Genomic DNA, 6,547 nt, shown 5'->3' with positions numbered 1-6,547 from the left:
TGGCATTAAATCATCAAACTCTGTAAGCACCTCTTGTAACTCTACTAACACTTCATCATCTACGTTGGCACCTTCTTCACATGGCATCAAGGCATATACAATTCCCTTTTCTTCTGCTTCCTCCAGGAATCAAGACATTGATAGGAGATTAGTGCCCTTTTCAATCACTAGTGCATGAATGACTCCTTCTCGTTGAGGTGCTAGCACCACCTTCTTTCTATTGATGCTCAAGGTATAGGTATTCTGTCGCCCATCATAGATAACACCTCGATCATATTGCCAAGGCCTGCCTAATAATAAATGACATGCATCCATAGACACTACATCGCACCATGCATTATCAAAATATTTTCTACCAATTGAAAAAGAGATCAAACACCTCTTATCTACTGTTACCTCACTCCCTTTTTTTCAACCATGACAATTTGTATGCTTTTGGATGGCGATCAGTCTTCAGCTAAAGCTTCTTAATTGCTTCCGCTGACACCACATTCTCACAACTCCCACTGTCAATAATAAGCTTGCAAACTTGCTTTGCGATTGTGCATGTGGTATGAAAAATATTGATTCTTAACCAGTCTTCTTCATAATCATCTTTTGGAGTAAGCAAGCTTTTTCTGACAACAAGAGTTTCATTCCTATCTCCATACAAAATATCCCCGTCATTACCTTCATTAAAAACAGGATCTCCGATGTCGACTTGCTCTTCTACTGTCTCATCCTCAATCAAGAGATTCTTACCCGTTCTGCTAGCAAATTTTTGGCAATCTATCGATCGATGACCGAGCACCCCACATCTAAAACAACAGATGTTGGAATGGGAACTTTAACCTTGCGTAGACTGAGGATTAGGACAAGGCTCTTGAGGACGGGTTCCTCGTGTATTTTGATCTCCTCTTGGTGTAGATCTAGTAGTATTCCTGGCTTGCTGCTTTTTTAAAGTCAAGGCACGTTGGTGGGCTTCATAAACTGTCCAAATTGAGTGGAGACTAAGGACGTCTTGTAGGAACTGCCGCAAACCGCCTAGAAACAATGCCACCAACTACTCCTTAGTCTCTGACAAGTCGTTCCAAGCAACTAACTGGTAGAACTCTTCAATTTAATCATCAACAGATCTTGCACCTTGTCTCAGCGTATGAAGCCACTGAAATAACGTCTGCGTGTATCCCTTCATCTTCTTCTTCATCTTCTCCCAATCACAAATCTTTGGCTTGCCTTGTCTATCTCGCGATCTCTTTAGTTGCTCACACCAAGCGGATGCACGACCCTTTAGTCTGATGGCGACAAGCTTCACCTTCATACGATCTAGAACCTCCTTATAATCAAAGATCCTCTCTACCTCATACAACCAATCAATGAAGCCTTCGGCTTGCAAAGTGCCTACAAATTCTGTAAGCTCAATTTTGAAGCCTAAGTCTCCATGCCGCCAATCTCGAACACGTTGTTCCCGACCCAGAACATAATGGCGACAAGCTTCACCTTCATACGATCTAGAACCTCCTTATAATCAAAGATCCTCTCTACCTCATACAACCAATCAATGAAGCCTTCGGCTTGCAAAGTGCCTACAAATTCTGTAAGCTCAATTTTGAAGCCTAAGTCTCCATGCCGCCAATCTCGAACGCGTTGTTCCTGACCAAAACATGATTGTGATATGGGTTCTCAAAATTGGATTTTGAACCGTGATCATCCATCTTGCAATCCCTCTCCAAGTTTTGCGCCACTAGACACTGGGTTAACTCCGCAACCTGCCTCTCCAAATCTTCAATCGTCACGTCTCATACATTGCGTTCATGGTAAGGAACTTCCTCATTCAGAACCTGCCCACGCCGACCACCAGCCATAAAATCTGATGAAAAATTCACCACAAGAAGATGCCAAGCTGATACCAACTGATGCCAAGCAGAACTAAGATTGTTCTGGCAGCGTATAAAAGCAATATAAACTAAGAATTGAAGATAGAAAAGGAAATTCAAGAAGAGAGAAAATAAGAAACGGAGAAGAGAAAATTCCTAAGTGCCCCAAATAAGCAAACAAAGAGACTTAAATTTAATTTATAGTATAAACTAAATTGAAAAATAACAAAAACTAGATGCATTTATATAGGCTAGGCACCTCCTAAATTAACAAGGAAAATGAAAAACAAACCTTATAGGAAAATGAAAACAAATCTTAATAAGAAAACAATCCTAATAGGAAAGGAAAAACCCAATCCTTATGGAAAAATGAAAACTAAAGCATAAATAATAATATACTTTATTATTATTATTATTCTCTTGCATCGCCCACTCACTTGCATCAACATAGGGAGGTTCAAGAAAAAATCCACTGCTTACATGGATTTTTCTGTGACCCGACGCCTTACTACAAGACAATTTTTGCGCCATTAACAACAAGAAGAGATGGACGACCGAGTGACCCAGCTCGAACAATGTGAGACCTCACAGGAAAAAAAAATTGTGAGATTGAGGGAGAAAAATCTCACATCAAAACTAGAGAATGACCACCCTTCACTCACCGACATGTCAAATTGGATTTTTGTCGAGCTAAACTGTTTTTTAGGTTCCATGGGACTCGAGAAGAAGAAAAGACATCAGTAGCTTCTTTTCACCTAGAAGGAAAAGCAGAATTGTGGTACCAAATTTCATTGCGAGAAGGGCGGGAGATAACTTGGGCAGAATTTAAGGAGGGCTTATTTGTTCGCTTCAGGCCAAATCAGTTCTATGATCCATTTGGGGAATTGACAAAATTGCAGCTAGAAGGGAGTATCAAGGAGTACCAAGTCAAATTTGAATCCTTACTCTCCAAAGTAGGTACATTATCTCCAGTTCAACAGGTTAGTTGCTTTGTTAGTGGGTTGGAGGAATCTATAAATGCGGAGGTACTAGCAGGAAGGACAAATAATCTCTTGTCAGCCATTGGTTTGGCAAGAGTCTATGAAGTTAGGAATGAAGCCTTAAGGAGGGTGACACCATGTGACTTGTTGCCAACCCCAAATAACCATCTCCAACCACGACAAGCTTTGCTAATTAAGAAATTAACCATCGAGGAACTATATGAGAGGCAGGAAAATGGGCTTTGTTTCAAGTGCAATGACAAATACAGCCCAAGTCATCGTTGCAAACATCTCTTTATGATAGAGGCATGTTTGGGGAAAGATGATGATGGAGATGAAAAGGGCAAAGAATACATCTTGTAGCAATTTCCACCTTGAGGACAAGAGTGTTATTAGGGGATGGGAATGATATATTCCTTTCTTAGGGCTCAAGTAGAAACTAATAAGGAGTAAATCTCCATTTCTTTTCTGTTTTTATTTTCTAGTCTAATAAGGAATATATTTTCCAACATGGAAAATATGTAAAAAACTAATACGATTAACCATGCCGTCAAACATAGTTAACCTTCCAACATTGCTCTAGAGACCTACCCAAGTCTCATAGGAGATAGCATCTCTACACTCATATAGGTGGTATCCATCAGGAACACGCCAAATTTCTTTGATTTGATTGATTTGATTATTTTTTTTAGGAGAAAGTTATGAGGGTGATAAGTTTGGTCAACTTGTGAGTTTGGTTAAAAGAGTCTAACTCTACGATGATTCATTAAGTTCCTACTTATTTATTCTACGTATGCTTAAAGCTTTTATGGGTTTTCTTTAACCATTTTGACCATTTGGTCCTAAAGTCTTTCTAGACTTTTGGATAGAAAAAAACGTGGGCTTCCTTTATATATATTAAGCCAACTTTCTTGTTTGTGTGTGTCACAAAAAAGGTGTGTATATATATATATATATATATATGTTACTTCTATGTTTTCAATTACTGAATTGTTATTCTTCAAGAAAAGATTTGGGATGTTCTAAATTAGTCTTCGTTCTTAAAAGTATGTTCTTAACGAAGGTAGATGCTATAGTCTAATCCTGAAAGGTTGTGTGTCAAGAGATCCGATTGTACCGAGTTATATACTTCGGGAGGCACAAATCAACCTTTAAGGACAACACTCTTGCGTGATTCTATAGCATATTGTGAGATCTTTCTATACTCTACTTTTCATCTCTTGTATTTTATTTATTTTATTGTTAATTTCAAATTGTAATTATTTTATATGAATGAGAATTTGTGTATCATCCAAAATTATTTCCAACAGCAAACAAGTTAAAACTCCTCGAGCGTCCTCAATAAGATGTCCATATTGGCTTCAGCTTCTACAATCTTTATTAAGTGTCTGCACCACTTGGAGGGCATCAACTTCCAGAATCACCATGTAAAAACCCAATTCCTGAAAAAAGTTAATGGCCCTTAATGCCGCAGTTGCCTCTGTAATATCAGGCGATGTTGTAATCTTTTGGTGCTAGGAAAGTTGCCATCACCTCTCCCACACCATTTCTAACTACCACACCAATACCCATTTTTCTTTTATTTTTCAGTCTCAACATCTGTCTGAGACTTCGCTAATTGAAATGTCTCCGAAGATTCTGAGGCATACCCTATCACTGTTGTAGAATGACTAACATTTTTCCCATAAAAAAGGGCATTCCATCGAAGCCATAACATTCTTGCAACCACTGCCATGAGGTCTATATCCTCCTTACTCAGAAATTGAAAAAGCTCCACCAAGATAAACACAAATTCCTCATTATCGATGCTTCTTTTATAGATTTTACTACCACACATACTTCATATAGCCTTCGCAGCCGGGTAGCTCCACAAAACAGGCAATGGAGAAAAAGTATTTAATGAAAATTAAGAAAATATGGATGGTACTCCATAAGATTTTTGTATTTAACTATTATTTATTATCGGAGCAAACACCAAAACACACGAAAAATATTTTACACCAAATAAGCGAAACCTAATTAATGTTCCAACATATTATATTATAGCCTTAATAGTACTATGTATTCTCCCAACATTACCATACATTATTTTCTAGAAAAATAAATAATAAATTAGAGGTGTGCATAAAACATTATCTAATATAATGTAATATTATAGTTGAGCCACCACCAAGGCCTATAGGTGGTTTCGATCACCTCCATTTTGCTTTTTAGGGGTGGTTGGCCCTCTGCCCAAATGAGTGGCCCTTAGCTTCTTCTTCTTCTTCTTCTTCTTCTTCTTCTTTTTTTTTTTTTTTTTTTTTTTTTTTTTTTAATTTTAATTTTTTAATTATTTAATATTTTTAATATTCTGTATATTTTTTTAATTTTTATTATTACACATTGCCGCTTGTCATGTCTTTTATTGGATTGAAGTGGACCATCAATTTATAGAAGGAAGTACTATTTTTGCTTTTAGCCATAAAGAAAATATCATTTACAATACGAATTGAAACTTAAGTGAAAAAAAAAAAAAAAAAAAAAAAATGAAGGCATAATCATATTGGGTAATGAGCTTTTATCCTTTTTATTAGACATATCTTAGAAAAAGAAGAGTGAACGGTGTGGCGAAAGATTTTGGTAGTTAGACCTTCCAACTTTTTATTTCTAAAATTTTAACAAAATCTACAAAAAGTATTATTTATCAAATTTTTTATCCAAAATTAAATTTAACATATGTTAGGCACCCGCTCCAAATATAAAGACACCAAAAACAAAAGTTATTTATTTTTTCAGATTATTTTATTTCAATGGCACAAGTTCTATTTTTTATTTATTTTTTCTCTCATTTTTTATTTATTTTCCCTCCATAAGTTTCATCCCCTCCCCTTTTACTTTTTCTTCCCTTCCATTTTTCTTTTCGTCAAACAACCATGGAGCGAGTCAAGAGAGAAGCCACAAAGAGAGAATTGTTCTTTTCTTCTGTCTGTTGTCAACCATCCACAACTTTCTTCAAGTATAGCACGCTTGCTTCAAATTGCCATTATTTATTTCTTGTTTCATCTTTGGTTGGGTTTGATTGTAAATTAGGTTTTTTTTTTTATTATTATTATTTTTTTTTGGAACGACTATGTGATGTTGATATTTCTTTTTTCATAACATGTTTTGCAATTATATCCAACTCTTCTTCAGAGTCTGACTCGATAAGAAATATTTTATGAACAAGAGAACAATCCATAGAAAGAAAACAAAGATCGAAAGTGAAGGCTTTTGGATTACAAATTGCCAAGAAAAAGACAAGCTGAAATCAATTTTATGCCAATTCTAAACTGAGTCTTAAATAAATGGTGCGAATGTATTAAATTAAAGTGGTTGGTTCATTTGTTCATTGTTTGCCTTGAAAAATGGTTCTGATTTATTGATTGCCAATAGAATGCATTACAAAGTTGCAAATTCACGTTGCTGCAATTGGATTCTCTTCCGTTCAAATAAACTAGACAGTATTCAATTAGTTATATTTGAAGAGTATTTTTGTCTTTTAAGTTTTTGAGGGAATAAAAAAAAATACCTCTCAAATTGAACTAACTAGATATCCATTGTTCAAATAAATTGGAGAGAATTATAATTCGACAGTGAAAAAACAAATGACACAGTTAATTTTTTTTTTTTTTTTACAATCCAATTTATAATCCGTTGAAAAATGGGAAGGCACTTTTAGGCGCCTAAGATCAT

Source organism: Corylus avellana, chromosome ca4, assembly GCF_901000735.1.
Source record: "Corylus avellana chromosome ca4, CavTom2PMs-1.0".
NCBI lineage: Eukaryota > Viridiplantae > Streptophyta > Magnoliopsida > Fagales > Betulaceae > Corylus > Corylus avellana.
This window is presented reverse-complemented; position numbering follows the sequence as displayed.